This window comes from Echinops telfairi, unplaced genomic scaffold (genome assembly GCF_000313985.2).
Source record: "Echinops telfairi isolate 266 unplaced genomic scaffold, ASM31398v2 ScPeMD7_70;HRSCAF=299, whole genome shotgun sequence".
In the NCBI taxonomy this organism is placed as follows: Eukaryota; Metazoa; Chordata; class Mammalia; order Afrosoricida; family Tenrecidae; genus Echinops; species Echinops telfairi.
The window spans coordinates 10,587,253-10,604,105 of record NW_022103968.1 but is presented as its reverse complement, the minus strand read 5'-3'; the positions used below and the strand labels follow the sequence as shown (position 1 = coordinate 10,604,105).

The following is a 16,853-nucleotide window of genomic DNA, read 5'->3' as shown; positions in this document are numbered from 1 at the left end:
TGGTCTTCTGTTAGCAAGACCCGAGGGTGCAACGGTTGCAGTACCTGACTGTTGACCCACTAGCTGCTCCGAAGGCAGAGGCTGAGGCCGCCTGCTTCTGTAAAGACGGCAACCTGCAATCCTCCTCCTCTAGGGTAGCAGTATGAACTGGAATGGACTCGACAGGCACTAGCTTTGGTTCGGGGGCCATGTGAGCCCTGATGGGGTAGTAACTTATGAATTAGGCTGCTAACGGCCAGGCCAGTGGTTTGAAACCACCAGCCATTCTTGGGGAGACAGATGAGACTTTCTACTCGTGTCAAGAGTTACAGTCTCGGGAACCCAGAGGGGCAGGTTTTCCTTGTCCTTTAAGGTTGCTGTGAGTTACTGATTGACTCGATGGTCGTGAGTTGTTTTCTGTTTTTAAAGGAGCGCTGGTAGCGCATCTCCATCCCCAAGCTGTCCTTCAGAAGGATGCTGTGGTTCTCAAGGAGGAAGTGTGGCAGCCCAGGGCCCCCCACTTCCTGGGATTCCGGCCAGCTCTGTCCCTGCAGGCTGAGGAGGAGGCGTTTGGGTCCCTGGCGCTGGGCCAGCACAGACTCACGTCAGTCGGTGCCTGCTCTGTCGTCAAATGCTTGCACCATTTTCCAGGGCAGTGAAGTGGAAGGGAAGTGTGTGAAAAGCAGGACGGCCCAGCCCGAGTGTGAAGTCTGGCTCAGTCTGCACGCACCGCAGGCCAGGCTGGCAGCATGTGTCCCCACCTGACCGGCCTGCGCCGCCCCTGGCTCGTGGCAAACTGGTGCCCAGTGTCATCAGACTGCCCACTTTCCGTGGGTTTTCCGGGCTGATTTTCAGAAGTGGATTGCCAGGCCTGCCTTGTCTGTCTTAGGCTGGGAGCGCCGCTGAAAGTGTCCCCCATGGGTGACCCTGCTGGCATTTCAAATACTGGGGGTGGGGCTTCCAGCATCACAGCAACAGCCGGACACACTGATGTGGGAAGGTGGTGGGATGGTTTGCTTTGCTGTTGTCAGTGGGTGTTTGATGGGATCCTGTGGCTCTGCCCAGGCTCCCAGAAGCTGCCCAAGGGTGGCGGCTTGTTTACAGAGGGAGCCGGGTTGCCCCTGGGGCTTGGGCACTGGCCTTTGATACTGGCAGGATGCTTGTGTGCCCTGGGGGAAGGGGGCATAGAGAGCACCTGTCCCCCTCCTAGGTCTATGCCCTGCTTTTCCTCGGCCCTTAGGCCATTCCACACCATAAGGTGGTGGAGCAGCCTGACAAACTCCCCGCCTGTGAGCCAGCAGCGGGGGAGCGTGCAGCCCTGTCCTGCAGAGCAGCTCCGAGAGAGAAAGGCTTCACGTCTCCCCAGCCTGTTTGTTGCACAGAACGCAGTGGGTGCAGCCACCAGACTGGGGAGCCGGCGGGCTCCTTCCTTGTGCGCCCTGCTTCTCGCCAGTGCAGTTGATTTTCCTGCCTAAAATCTGCCCCTTTATCTCCTTGGGCTTGGTTCACCAGGCCAGCTCTCCGCTCTCTGGGTCTAGAATATTTTCCAAGGTCTCTACCAGGCCAGCTTCCTACTCCCTGAGTCTAGAGCAGGGTTGGCAAACTTTTGAGAGGGAAGAGCCAATCTTGCCCCCTCAAAACAATTTAAATATAATTTTACAAGCCAATGAAATCACTGTTATCTGAATAACACCCTTTCATTTTTTCAATTTTACTTCAGAGCCACATGTACGTATGGCTCAAGGACTGTAGTTTGCTGATCCCTGGCTCTAGAACATACATTCTCCCATCCTTTGTCAGGCCAGCCCCCATCTCCCTGGCTCTAGAACATTCTCCATCCTTTGTCAGGCCAGCTCCTGGCTCCCTGGCTTTAGAATATTCTTCAAGCTCTTTGTCAGGCCAGCTCCTGGGAGCTGCATTGCTGTCTGACCCTGCTCCGGCTGCTCTCACAGCTGTAGGCTAGCCCCCTTCCAGCCACACGGTGTGACCATTACCTGTTCCTGTCCACCTCCCTCACCTGCCTGGAGGCCAGGAACCAGGCTTTGTGCCCAGGGAGAGTGGTGCCTCGGGGTGCATGGACTGGGGCAGGTGTTGGCGTGGGGCAGTGGACCAGGCTCTCTGTGGGCCCAGGTCCCTCATCTGGAGCATGGTGGGTGGGCCTGGGTGGGCTCAGACAGCGTCCTGAGGCTGAGCTAACAGCTAATGGGTGTGCTGGCGGGTGCCCAGAGTGGTCAGTTAGGGTCCAGGCTTAACAGCCTCCAGGAGGCATTTGAGGGAATTCTCAGCTGAGCTGTTTCTCTAGCCCACATTGCTGTCGTCGTCCTAAAGGCAGCGTGGAGGCTGGGAGGCAGGGCCCATAGGTGTGGCCTGCTTGACCAGGCACTGACCTTTGGCCAGCCCTTCCTCAGGTGCATGGACCATCTGCACAGACAGCGCACTACGGCCTGCGCTGGGTTTGCGGTTTGCTTTGAGGCTCCCCATTAATGAAGAAATAAAGAGGTGCTACCTCAAGGCTACAAACACGGTGGGATTATAAGCTCGTTACCTTGATATCAAACACAATTGCAGAGTTACCAGGGTCTATAAGAGGTACTAGTTTATGGCATGCTCCAGGCAAGGTGGGCCTGCCATGGGCTGGGAGAGTTGTGGGCCCTGGGTCTGGGCATGGTCAGATTTGGGGATGATGCAAAGCACTTGACCTTGAGGCTTGCGTGACTGTGAGGCCAAGCCCCCCCACCCCCCCAACCCCTTCCTTCCTAGAGGATAGTCAGTGAGGACAAGAGGGGTGGGGCCTGGGTGGGACCAATCACATGCATTGGGGCTATGAGTGGCCAGGCTCAGGCTTAGGAATGTCACCAAGTTGAGGAATGAGTTCTGCTTCTGGGCTCCCTGCCAGGACACTGATGAAGAGAGGGGACTGCTGGTGGCGCAGCTGGTCGGAAAGCAGAGGTGTGCACTTCGCCCTCGGAGCAGGCGGGTGTCTGTGCTTCATCTTTGTCCCTGGGGCTCGCAAGGAGCCTGGCCTGCGGTAGGGAGCGCAGTACTTGCTTGTGAAGTGCAGCCTGGCAGCCAGCGCTGCAACTCCACGGGCCGGGTGCCTTCATCCTCTGTGTGCAGACGAGCATGCTGGAGCTCAGAGAGGAAGTGGAAACTGCCCATGGCCCGCCAACGAGGGGAGGTAGCTTACCCACAGACCTGCCTAAGATCAGCCACTCTCAGTGGGACCCAGGTAGTGCATACCCTCATGCACAGCCACCACCGGTCTACCTGAGAAGGCTCGCGTGTCACTATGATGGTGAGCAATGGTGAGGTGGGCACGAGACTAGGCAGTGTTTCCTTCTCTTGTCCGCCGTGAGTCAGACCGACTTGACGGCACCTAGTAGCAACACTGCAGGGTGCTGAACAGGCTCCAGCAGAGCTTCCAGACTAGGTAGAAAGGCTTAAGGATCTGCTTCCCAAAATTAGCCCCGGGAAACCTGTGGGTCACAGGGGTGCCGTGGCTGGTGCAGGACTGGTCATTGCTTCATCCCAGTGTGCACGGAACTGCCGTGTGTCTGAACCCAACCCAACCCACTGCCCCCGGGTCAATTCCGACTCATAATCCCCAAAGCAAACCCATCGCCATAAAATCTGTCTGGGAAGCAGGACAGCCAGAGTGCTCCTTAGAAGCAGGGGCTGGGGGTGGGGTGGGGTGTACTTTGGACACGTAAAGCAGACGGTTAGTGGAAAAGAAGACCTTCGACGAGATGACTGCAACAATGGGCTCAGAGATCACCACAGTGAGGAGGGTGCCAGGCTGGGCGATGTGCCCAGGGTCACCAGAAGTAGGGAACACTCAACAGCACCCAACACCACTGCCATGAGGTCAATTCCAACTCCTAAGAGCCCTCCAGAGGGTTTCTCACCCCACAACTCTTTATGGGGACACACAGCCTCACCTTTCTCCTTTGGAGTCATTGGTGGGTTTGAATCGCCGACCTTGTGGTGAGCAGCCCAGGGTCTAACCCACCATGCCAGGGCTGTTTGCCATGCACCAGGGCAGGCCAGTGGCCGCCGGCAGCAGCAGTCCATGCCAGAGCCACTGTGCACACCTGCACTGCCCAACAGAGAGATACAGTGCAGCCAGGCGATGTAGCGGTGGGTGGCCAACGGGGCCTACTTTCTTCTCTCCAGACTCACGGTGCCCGAGGCAGGGAGGAGCAGTCGGCATTGCTTCCTTGTTTATGAAATGGGGGGTTATGATCAGACTTGGGATGAGGGGGGCAAGGAGAAGGACACAAAGAAACAACTGAAATGTTTGCAGTATATTTTATTTAACCCAGTATCTGTAAAATATGATCCTTTTAACATGTAATCAGTAGGAAGATTATTAATGAGTTTTCACAGTCTTTTATTTTTTTCATGCTTAGTATTCAAAGTCTCACATACAGTTTGACTTACAGGGCCTAGAAATCTGGACTGGCCACATTTCAAGGGCTCCACAGGGTCATGTGGCCAGCTGGGGGGTGGGCGTGAACCCCCTGGCTATAGTAGCGGACGGAGTAGCAGACACAGGAGGGATGACAGCCCTGAACAAGGACATTCATGTCTCTCTTCCAAGGGTGAGTGCACCCAAAGTTACCAGTGGCTAAGTGGGTCTCACCAGGGTGGCTCCTGAAAATCCCACATCTCTTCTGCTCCTGAGGGTTTGGGGGAGGGGGTGGGGTGCAGCCCAGGAACTGCATCTCCCGGAGGACTTGGCTCTGTACGTTGTTGCCTTTGTCCAGACACTGTTGCAAAACTCCCGGAGCACAGAACAGGCACAATGTAGTCTTCAGAAACAGTTATGAGGCTTCAGACATAACAGAAGTTCTGAGAATCCAGTTCGAAGGTGTCTTGGGGACCGATGTCAGGAGGGAAGTCATTGGACCCAGGCATGAGGGAAGCTTGTTGGCAGGGTTGTGAGTGCCTGGGGCTTGGAGGCATTGGGTCCCAGATGGGGCTGGGCATTACAGACTCGTGGAGGGGACAGGGCAATATGGAACTTGGGCTCTTTCCAATGAGGTTGAACCATTTTCTGACTTGGTTGTAAGGTCCAGTGGGAAGGTCAGCGGTGAGCTGCCCCATCCTGATTCCTGAGGGAAGATCTTGGAAAGCCATGGCCATTTTGTCCCAGACAAGGTTTCTGAAGGAAGCCCTGAGGCCTCCTGGGGCGGGTTGGTGGAGGGTGAGTGGGGGGAGGGATTGGTCTCCAGTACAATGGTGTGATTTATGATGCTGGGAACATTCGTATGGAGGACTGTCTGCACTTGACCTTAAAGACACTAGGTCCAAAGATCCCATCAGGAGGACTGATGCTGGGCCGAGAATCTGCCCGAGTGGGGGCCTTCTGAGCCCCCAAAGCAGGGCCTGGGAGAAGCGTGGGACCCTAAACCATATCAAGGCCACTGTCCTTGAGTTGATTTGGACTCAGCACCCTAGGGGCCAGAGTAAGCAGCCCCAGGGGGTTTCAGACAGTAACCATTACGGAAGGAAGCTGACCACCAGCCACATCATCCTCCCACAGAGCGGTGGCTTCAGCCGGGCACTCCTACAGTGGATGCATCTGCTGCATCCTGTGTTACAGTCAGCTGGGTGGGTCTGTGCCCCCGCCCATACCCCACTGTTTGCACAGTCCCCTGGGTTCCTGAGCCCTGGGGGGCAGTAATACTGATAGAGCTGGCAGAGGGGATGGGGAGATGGGAAAGAAGTTGGAAGACTGCGCATTCCAACATAAACTCCTGGTACTTGGTCTGTCATGTCAGCTGGAATGCCCATATCCAGTGACCTGCTGGGAGGTGGGTGGCCCAAGACCACCCCATGTGACTCTGTCCCCTGCTTGTGGCTTCTATTAGCACCTGTGTGGATGACATCTGCCCCCATGACCTGAGTCCCATTGGACAAGCCCTTTTCTGCATGAACTGGCCTGCTGGGCACTCAGGGCCCCTGCCTGTCCCTAGGGCAGCACTGGAGGCTTTGTGTTCTCACTTTCCTTGCTCACATGCCCACCTCAGTTTCTCTGCATCCTCTTCTTGTGTCTCTGGGTGGCAGCTGGATATCTGCAGAGGGAGGCAGTGTCCCAGCCATTAATCCCCGCCCCCCTGTGCCCTTGAACTTTTCTTTAAACAAGCCTGCCTGCCCGACCCCCAGCAGAACTCCAGGTCACGTTCCCAGAGAGCCTGTGATGTGGGCTAGAATCTATTTATTTTTCAAGATTTCAGAAAGCAAGCACTACTCCCTGTCTCCGCCGACCTTACACAACTTCCCTTCCACCAACACTTGTATTTTTAACTTCATGAGAAAATATTGTCAGGGAGCATAGTTTCCTTTCATAAGCCCATCTATTTTCGAGATTTCCCCATACCCCTTTTAAAAAAAGGCTTTGGGGGATGGGGAGGGTAAGGGCTGTGGGGGCTACTTGGAGCTATTTTCTGCCTCAGGCAGAAAATTCCAGAACTCCATGTCTATGGCCCTTTTTCCACTCTTGAGGGAGAGGTTTCTGCACTTGGGGCCTGCAGCTGTTCAGGGCCATTGCTTTGGGTAAGGATTTTTGGGAGCCTTTTCCTCCCCCTGAGACCTAAGACTAGACTAGCTGAGGGCTGTAAACAAGCATTTCTCCTCCACCAGGAAGTGCTGACTGAACGCCTTTGCTTGTAGGAACTGTCCTTCTGGGCAGAGGGAGGCAGCATCAGACCTGCTGGTTGCATTCCTCAATATGGGGGGAAGCTGGCAGACAGTAGGGGCCATGGGGAATGACAGAGGATGGGCCAGGAGGATAAAGGCAACAGGGGGTGGTGGTGGAGGTATCCTGAGGGGGAAGCTGACACTGGCTGTGTGTGTAGGGTGGGCTGTCCAAAGCCCATGGCGCATTTGCTACCTGAGTGCCCCTGTATCCCCTGCGTTCTGAGAATGCAGGACTGGAGTCCCGAGAGGCCCAGCTCCTCCGAGGGACAGCAGAGGGCCCAGTGGAAGCATGCCTTCCCTGCTTCCTTGGCCCAGCATCAGTCCCCTGCCATTCCTGAGTCTGCCCGTGCGTGGCCTCAGCAGTGGTGTGTTGACCGACTTCCAGGGGGCCTTTTTTTATTGTTCATTGACCTTTATATTGGAATGTGTTGTATGATTGCCGGTTGCCATTGAGTCAGCAAATAGTAGCTTTATGTATAACAGAGCCTTCTCTTGCCCAGCCCGACACCGTCGTCCTGATTGTCAGTGTGTTGAGCCTGTGGTTGTGGACTCTGCACGGTGCCTTCAACCCTACGGATGCTTCTTCCAGCCTGGCACTGCACACTATTCTGTTGGGACCCATGGGATTTTTTGCCAGATCTCTCTTCCTAGCTCATCTTAGTCTAGAGGTTCCACTGCAACTGCACCGGCACAGGTGACCCTCCAGCAGGTGCTGGAAATAGCAGCGGCCTAGCTTCCAGAACTGCCACGTGCAGGAGGCTGCTGCTTAGAAACTCCAGCTCGGCTCCGTGGGTCTGTGGATGGCTGGCCCAGGAAAGATGGGCTGTTCACCATGATTCGTTTGTTTTCAGCTTGAAAAACAAAAAACAGAACATGTTCTTCAGACTCAGGGTGGCCTAACACACTATGTTTCAGGGATCCTTCAAGTTATTGATTGAGCGGCAGCTCTGGTCCTAAGAAAATGAGAAAAGCCACCCACCGCCTGCGTGGAGGGCTTGCTCAGCAGGGGAGCTTGGGTTGCAAGAACCCTTCCAGACTCCCGTCCTTCCTCAGGCAGCCCACCATCCAGCCCCCTGGAACCTCTCTGCTGGAATGCCTGCCCCGCCCCTATTTGATGGACAGACACCTACTTGTCCTTCCAGGTGGCCCTGGGCCATCTTCTTCTCTGAGGGGACTTCTAGATTCCTTGGGCTTGCCTACCCCTGTGTGCTGCCACAGCCTTCTGTTCAGACGGTCCCGTGCCGGGGCATGCACAGCAGCTGACGTGTCAGCCGCGCCTTCTCCACCGGACTCCTGCCCCAGGGGCTGCTTTCATCCCTGGATTCCTGGCGGCGAGCCCAGCGCCTGTCCAAGTCAAGGATGGGTGTGTGGCTGTTAGTGAATGGATCCTAGGGCAGAGCAGGGGACCGGAGGAGGGGAGGAAAAGGTTGCCATTGGTTGGCCTTCTGAGGGATACTTTGCAGAGGGAGGAGGCTAGGCAGCCCTTCAACGACCAGTGGTTTTAGGCAGGGAGTGAGGTGATGAGTGGGCGCTGGGCAGGTGAAGCAGGAGGTAGGGCTGCAGGGGTGAGCAGCTGGGGTAGAAGGGAGGGGGGAGGGGGATCTCACAGTGTTTCTTGACTACCATGATCTTTGAATTTCTTGTGGGTTGATTTCTTCCACTTTTGAAAGCCTGTTCTCAGTTGGAGGGGCCAGCCTGGGAGGGCAGGGAAAACAGGTGTGTGGGCTGAGTGGGTGTGGCCACGCTGTCTGGGGCACTGGAGGCGTAGAGCTGTTTCCGGGGCCAGGAAGGAACTGCCTCCATCGGCTGGTGCCACCACCCCCACCCCCACCCATGGGGAGCCCCGCACTCATCAGCCCATTGTTTGGGGGTTGCTGCTTTGGGCTGGAGTAGCTATTTGGGGGGTCGTTCAGAGAACGCTATAAAAATAAAGCCCCAGCCATGGTTCTTACCCTTAGGAACCAAGTACCAGTTTGGCGTGGTGCAGACTTAAGGGATGGGACAGGCCAGCACCTGGCTTCCTCCCTTGGCTTTTGATCCCAAGTATCATGGATGTTTCAGTGTGGTCACATCCTCTGCACCAGGGACCGTGAGCTTCTGCAGGACAGGGACTCCTTCTTGGTGGGCTCAACTCCAGGCCCACGTGAGCCGTATGTCCTCATTCCTCACTACCGTGAGTCGATGCCAACTCATAGAGACCCTGTCGGACAGGGTAGAACTGCCCCTGTGTGTTTCCTTATGGGAGTTGAAAGCCTGGTCTTTCTGCCTTGGAGCGGCTGGTAGTTTTGAACTGCTGACCCAACACAGAACCCGCTACACCACCAGGGCTCCCATGTATATATGTTATGTATGTATGTCCATCCTTAGTTGTCTGAAACTGGAGGTGATCATGTTGGATTTCGAGGATGAACAGAGTGGCATGGGCAACATGCTTCAAATCAGCCAGGACTCCCATATGCCACCTATGTGTTCTCAGTGATTGCTGCCACTTGTCCACCCCGTGTCCTCTGGGGTACTTTCCCCAGGGCTCTCATTCTGGGGAGCCCTTGACCATGGGCACTGGCAGTCACTGTGAAGTGACTTACTCTATCCTTGGCATAGAACCTCAGGCAGATTGGGTTCTTTTTTGGCAAAAGCAGTCTGTCCATTGCTTCTCTCCACTCACCTCCTGCCCCAAGGGGGACTGGTACTCGCCTCCCCACTGCCTCAAAAGGTTCCACTGGCGGTGTGGGTGGATGCGAACCCAGGGACCTGTCCTCCCCTGGAGACAGGAGACAAGGAGACCCATGCAAGCTGCAGCCATCCCTGCTTCTCTCCTAGGGTGGGCAGGAGTAATTACTGTGCTGTTACATGAAACCTGAAATAGACACCTGCTTGCTCTTAGAATGGAGGGCCGCGCCTGCGTCTAATAATGCCCTGAGCACTCTCTGTCTTTTTAGGAGCTTGGCAACCACCTGCTAATCTCTGAGATCTGGGAGTGGGAGTATTTTCACCCGCCCTGCCCCCTCCTGTGGTTGAGCTTGGGAAATGCTGAGACTGCAAGGCAGGGGACACGGGGGAGGTCACACAGGCTTCTCAACTTGTTTTTGTTGCTTAAGAGCATATGTCCACTGCTGCTCCTGGATAGGTAGAAAAAAAGGGCTCCTGGACCTGGGGGAGGCAGGTGGGTGGTGGGGAGAGCAGAGCATTGTACAGGCCTGAGTTCAAATCCCAGCTTCACCACCTGGCCAGGTTTTTAACCTTGCCTGATCCTGGTTTCTTTGTAAACCACACCGGCTCTCAAAGGTGTGACCTTGCACCTGCACCTGACTGCATTCAGGAGGCGGGGTGAGAATTAGGACCTATGAGCTGGAGGTCAGATGCACTGTCACCCCCCAACTTTTTCACTATTTCTGACCCCAGTGGTCCCACCGTCAGCCTGTACTTCTGCCGGGCTCCACAATGCATAGCAGTCGTCACCCAGACCTTAGTAGTGAAGTATCAGGCTACAGCTCAGGGGACAGGAGGCTATCAATCCGTACACCTTCTGAGCAGGGCAACCCTCAGCTTTTTGGTTGTGCGCACAGACGGGCCCTTTTCTCTGTACACTCACCAATGGCCCTCTGTCGGCCAGGCCCTCCCAGGGCTCTCCCCTGGGCTACTCCTACGCAGGCAAGTGTTAGTGTGTGACACCACACTCCACTCCACCAGTAAGCTTCCTGCCCAAAGGCACCTGCTCTCAGCCCACTGTGGCTGTCGGAGGACCCCATGACCTCACTGCCTGAACCACCTTCACCATTTCTCTGCTGCTGCCATGGTTGCTGCTATTTCTTGTCCTCTGATCTCCAACCACTACAGCTGCTGTCTCCTGGGTCTAGAAGGTTCTCGGACACCAGGTCCAAAGGTCTGGGCACTCTGCTCCCGGCTCTTTTTTGGTGGTAGTGCGATCCCCCTAGCCTCTGTGGGATTGGCTCTTGTATCCAATGGCAAGTTGTGGCCCTTCCATCCAGGGGATTGCCTGGGTCCCCAGGCTTGCCTCCTTGTGCCACAAGAAGGCCGCTACTGCTCCAGACATCCCAAGCAGTCTTCTTCACATCCAGCGGAAGAAAGGGTTTTCCTCCAACACCCCTCTTTGTATGTGGAGGGGCGACCTTTCCTGGAAGCCCCCCGGCAGACTCCCCTCAGGTGCCCTTGAGCAGGATTGGGTCACGAAGCCTGTGCCTTAGCTGTGAAGGGGACTGGGAAAGCGAGTTTTGGGTTTTGCCAGCATCGGGACAGGGGGGTGACAGGACAAGCTGTGGTCGCTGTCATCATTGCCCTTGGGTCACTGTAAGCTGCTCCCTCTCTCCCTGGGCCAGGAGTACGGCTTCCCCCCAGCCACTCCCACTCCTCCTTCTGCTCAACACCCCTTCTCCATGCAGCCTCCCCCCTCCACTGCCATCCTTGCCTCCTTGAGTCTGGCCTTCCTTAAAGCCTGCCTCCGTCAGTCACCCTTCTCTACACCCTCCCGGAGCTTCTGGGGGCCGGGTTCTCTCTTCCCTATCTTCAGTGCCTGGACGGAAGATGTTCACTGACCCACCAAATGCACAGACGTGGGCTAGACAGGATTATGAGGACTGTCCCTCCCCAGAATCCTGTTTTCTAGCAGGAGAGACAGTCGAATCCCAGATCTCCTTCAGGGAACCTGTTGTTAGGTGCCACCAAGCCGGTTGTGACTCAGAGCGACCCTGTGTACAGCAGAATGAAGCACCACCCTCTCCGTTGTTCTTATGTGTGAGCCCCTTGTTGCAGCCACCGTGTCTACCCATCTCGTCAAGGGCCTTTCTCTTCTTCTCTGCCCTCCACTTTACCAAGCATGGTGGCTTTTTCCAGGGACTGGTCTTCCCTGATGACATGCCCGAAGTTTTGCCATCCTTGCTTCTATGGTTCATTCGGTCTGTGCTCCTGGCTGGATTAGGAACCTTAAGTGAATCTAATTCAGCTCTTAACAATCTTTGAAAAATATCTTCGGAACTGGCTTTTCAAATGAAACGACCCCACTGGGGTGGTTCCTGAGGGCCCCCAAGGAACCAAGCAGGGTCCTAGTGAGGCAGTTTGAAAACCACTGGTCTGGCCCAGGCCCTCGTGCAAACAGGAACAATGTGCTGATTCTCACAATGAACCCATCCAGACTAGAACACAGGGCTCCCAGCTCCCCTCCCGAGTCCCTATTGAAGCGGGGGAAGGTGCCTTTCTCCTTTCCGAGGTGCTTGGCCCCAATGGCAGCAAACACTGGCAGTTGGGGAAGCAGATCCCCAGACCTTTCTTCTGAGGCACCTTGCAAAGACTCCATCATCTTTTTATATCCCACAAACTTGCACAGTGTTTACTCTTTTTCTGTGTGTCTGGTTTCTGTCACTCTGCACTGCTGAGTCCCCGCTGAGTCGCTGCCTGTGGTAATTGCACTTGGTTCACTCCTCGTGCATCCCCCTCCCACTGTAATCTGCATTATTTGTTTATAATAAAACTTTTCATTGTGATTTAGGTGCCGCTCTACAGAGTAGATCATCAGTTTGACATTCCATGATTTATGCACATTTCCACTCGTCCATTTCAGTCCCCTGGATGGGCCGTGGCCTGCCCACCTCCTCGAAGGATTCACCCTCTGTCCTGGGTATACGACCCTGTGTCCTCCAGGTATATGACCCTTTGTCCTGGAGTCTATGACCCTGTGCCCTCCAGGTATATGACCTTGTGTCCTGGGGTATATGGTCCTGTGTTCTGGGGTCCATGAGCCTGCTTCCTGAAGTCTTTGACCCTTTGTCCTGGGGTCTATGACCCTTTGTCCTGAGGTCTATGACCCTGCATCCTGAAGTCTTTGACCCTCTGTCCTGGGGTCTATGACCCTCTGTCCTGGGGTCTATGACCCTGTGTCCTGGATATATGACCCTCTGTCCTTGAGTAAATGATCCTCTGTCCTTTGGTATATGCTGCCCTTTCACCCTTAGATGGCTGATTATTCCCACTTGGGGGTGGTCACAGTTCCAGACCTGAAGGGGAACTGAGGACCAGAACCTGCGATCCCACTGGGCTCTCCCCATATTGGCTGGCTCCTGCTGCTCTGTGGCACTCCGCCGACTTCCACACACTTTTTGCTTTTACTGCAGCCCCCGAGGTCCATGGAGGGGTGGGCAACCGGCTTTTCCGGTTTCCTTCTTTTTTTCTGGTGCAGGAAGCATAGATAGGGGGGCGGGGGCCCAGAGGGTGGGGGTGGGGGTGTGATGCAGTCTGCAGAGGTCGTGCTATTCCAAGAAGTTGGGGTGCTATGATACCCAGTTACGGCCTCCCTACTTGTGATGTCCCCAACCCTGAGACACTGCACTGAGACTCTCCTCCCCTAGTTTAGTGTCACATGTTCTGGAACCTTCTCCTTATGTCTAAGACATTGTCTTCCGGGTAAGTGTCTCCTGTAGATGTGGAGAATACCCCCAGTCTCTTCTCTGAATGAACACTCTTTCCCTCAAATTTTACCCCCATGGCTCCAGGCCAGGGATGCCAGTCCCCCTGACCTCACCCTCTCCCCAGCCCTACCCTTATCCACGCCCCTGAGCCCTGCCCTGCTTCCCTGTGTGGGGAGCAGGTCCCAGCCGGCTTTCTGTGGGAGGGGATCTTCCCACCATCTTGTGAGGAAGCCTCTTCCTCAGGTCCCGAGATGAGGTGGAGACAGTACATCTCAGTTGGAGGCAGAGGTGCCCACATTGCCATGGTGTACTGCTGAATAGGTCTGCCTTCTTTCTGGTCTCAGTTCTTCCCCTGCACAGGCTCAGACCAATGGACCAAAGTCTACGGGCAGCTCGAAGCTCCTTTCTCATCTGCCCCCAGGGAGAACCACCTCCCTCCCCACCCTCCCCACACCCTGTCATCAGCAAACCCAGCTCATAATTCTGGGCATCGCTTTCTGGGCCCCACAATGCCTCCCAAGCAGCCTCAGTCCACGGGTCCATGTGTTAGGCAGTGGGCTGCTAGCTGCAATATGGGTGGTTCAAACCCAGCTTCCACTCGGTGGGTGGAAAACGAGGCTGTCGGTTCCCATGATGCTTTCAGTCTCAGAAACTGGGTGGAGCTGGTCCACTCTGTCCTGCAGGCTCTCTGGGAGTTGGGATGGGCTTGGCAGCAGTGGGAGTGGGTGGTGAGCTGAGTGACATCCCCAGCAGGTGTGCGTTACCCTCATACAGAGGCCTTTCCAGCTGCCGAGGAAGTGACTAGATCTTTCTGGGAGGGGCTTGTCCTTTGTGCCCTGGAAACGACCAGTGGTTTTCCTCTGTGCGTCTCCGGTGGGATTACTCTGACCACATTTCCGTACCATTTGAGTCCTGGGTTGTCCGAATTCCCACAGCTGTTCTTAAGTGTTGGATCCCCCACCCCACCCCATCCCTAAACGAAGGACACATGTCTAGCATGTACAGATTATTCACCATGCCCATGCCACCGGCAGACATTGCTAATCAATTCAGCACTTCTTTACTCTGACCCCTGGCACTCCATGAGCTCCCACTCAAATGAAGCCCCACTCCAGGCAGTATGAGCAGAACCCTGCCTTCTGCCCAGGAATAAAAGAAGCCACCTTCCTGAGTAGTCCTTTCTTTCCTGGCTTTCCCTTTGCAGGGAGGGTGGAGGGGGTGGGGTGGCATGGTCCAGTGGGAATTTTGAGTCCTCATTAGCCAAGGGCACCCTTGCTGCACCCAGAGGCACACTGCCAAAGAACCTGGAGGGTAGCAAAGCAAAGGCTTGCATGCTCCCCGCCTGCCGAGGTCTCACGACCGGAGAAGGTCTGAGGTGTCCTCAGAAGACCCTGCATGAGGCCTGGATTTGTAACAGGGTCACTTTCTGGGTGAGACCCTGCCCAGCAGGAGGGCAGCCATCCTTGGGGGCATGGAGGGGAGCATCTGCCAAGGCCGCCCTCCCTGTCTGCCCAGCAGCCTCCTGGGGCTCTGCAGGAGTGGTGAGTCCCCCTGTTCACAAGGGCTGGTTGTTCTCAGCAGGCAGAGAAGGGTGAAGGGTGGGTGGGGGCTGCTGGGCCAACTCCACTCTCAGTCCATGGTTGTTACCTGCCCCCCAGTTGGATTAGTTTTTCCTGCTTTACTGGATGGAGTGTCTCAGCCCACGTGGTTTAAAACCAGACTAAATGAAAATGTCAATATTTCCTGGGGCCAGAAAACAGGCCCTTCCAGGTGGGAGAGCAGAGGTGGCTAGGGAGTCTCCAAGGGCGGGAATTGGGGCTCCTTCTACGTAAAGCCTGGGGTTTCCAGGGCCCCTTGCCCAGTGGTTCTGGGGGAGCCCTTGTTCGCTGCCCCTGGCAGAGGTGGCCACGTTGCCCACAGCATCCTATCTCTTCTTCCTGGGTCTTCTGCCCCTTTAGTGCTCCCCCCTCGAGTCCCCAGATGGGAGGGGTGTGGAGGTTGCCCCAGTCAGTCCCTGCCATTTTTATTCTTTGCTGTAGTTTGAGTGAAAGTTTATGGAGCCTTTTGTTTCCTGTTAACAATGTTACAGATTATATTTTGCAACATAAGTTGCCAGCCTTCAATGTAACAGCTCCCCCCACCCCCCACCCCCACCCCAATCCCTGGATTCCCGCTTTCCATCAGTTCCTCTGTCCATCCTGCCCCTTCCTCCCTGCAGAGTGTTGTTTGGGGGAAAAGACTGCCCTTTGGGTCTCTGATGGTTGATGGTTGAAACAGGTACTTCCCTCCCTGTTGTTACTGTTACTCCTTGTCACTGTTACCACTTTAACATGCCTGTCGGTTGTTTGGTTGGAAGTTGATTCCAGGGCCAGGTCCTACCTGTCTGTCAGACCAGTAAGTCTGCTTGTTCTGAGGATCTAGAATTTGATCCTGTCTTTTCTTGTGTTCCCAATCGGAGTGGTTGTCAGTGGTAGCGGGACACCATCTAGTCCTTCTGGCCTCAGGGTCATGTCAACAGTGGCTCAACTAGCTCATTAGCCCTTTGTTCCTTTGAGTCTGTGATCCAATCCCTGACATTTCAAAAGGAGGCAGTTCAGGCTCGGAGAGGGTCTGTGGCCCTCCGGGACCAGTGACCAGGTGGAAGGCTGCTCTGTGGCCTGCTCTGTTCTGCACTACAGGGATACGGCTGAGGACGAGGCAGACGGGGCCCTTGTCCTTGGGGTGGGGAGTAAGCCAGGAGCTAATGTCACATGTCTACACATAATCTGTAACCCCGCCAACAGTAGAACTTGGATGATAGTGAGGAATGTTATGAAGTCAATGAAATAAAGCAACACGAGTCCCCGAGAAGGGAGCCCTGGTGTTGCAGTGGTTACATGTTGGACTGCTAACGGCTAAGATGGCAGTTCAAAACTACCAGCCGCTCCTCGGAAGAAAGACAGGGCTTTTTACTCCTCTGGAGAGTTGCAGTCTCGGAGACTCACAGGGGACATTCTATCCTGTCCTTTAGGGCTGCTGTTAGTGTCACTTTGACGTCAGGCAGGCCCTAGAAGCCCTGGTGGAGTATCAGGCTGTGAATAGGGTTGCTAAACCACAAGGTCAGCGGTTTGAATTCACCACACACTCCCTGGAGGAAAGATTAGGCTTTCTACTTCCATAAAAGCCACCAGTAGCAGAAACCCACCCACTCTATCCTATGGGGCTCCTATGAGTCGGAATCTACTAGATGGCTGTGAGTTTGGTTTTGAGTCTCTGATGGCATTGGATAGCTACTCATGGAATCAATGATTCAAACCCTCAAACCGCTCTCAGGGAAAAAGATGAGACTGTCTGCTCCCATAAAGATGTACAGACTGGAAAACCCGATGTCGAGTCCCTGTGAGTTGGACTTGACTCTATGGCAGTGGATTGGAGAGTCCTTGGGTGATGAAAATGGTTAATGCACTCAGCTGCTAGCCGAGGTGCCTCAGAAAAATGGCCTGGTGAGCTCCTTCTGAAGAAGCAGCCATTGAACCCCCCCGAGGACCACAGTTGAATGCTGACATTTGTGGGGGTCCCCCTGAGTGGGGGCACCACCACTTGCTGAACAACTGAGCTGCAGGGCTGGCAGCTGGGACCAAGGCCTTGAGCTCCTCTGACCACCAGGAGCTGCAGGAGGAGGAGTCTTGGGGTGGACAGGCTCTCTGCCTTCGCCACCCCAGCTGCTGGGCCCTGCCCACCCCTAGCCCTGGCACCCTCAGGGCCCACCTGACC

General features: G+C 55.2%; 1 protein-coding gene across 2 annotated transcripts in view; it reads left to right on the top strand.

The window, feature by feature from the left end:
* Window positions 1–16,853, top strand: part of GRK5 (G protein-coupled receptor kinase 5) — a 230,429-nt gene that overhangs the window by 64,445 nt on the left and 149,131 nt on the right. The gene's annotated exons all lie outside the window — the stretch shown is intronic.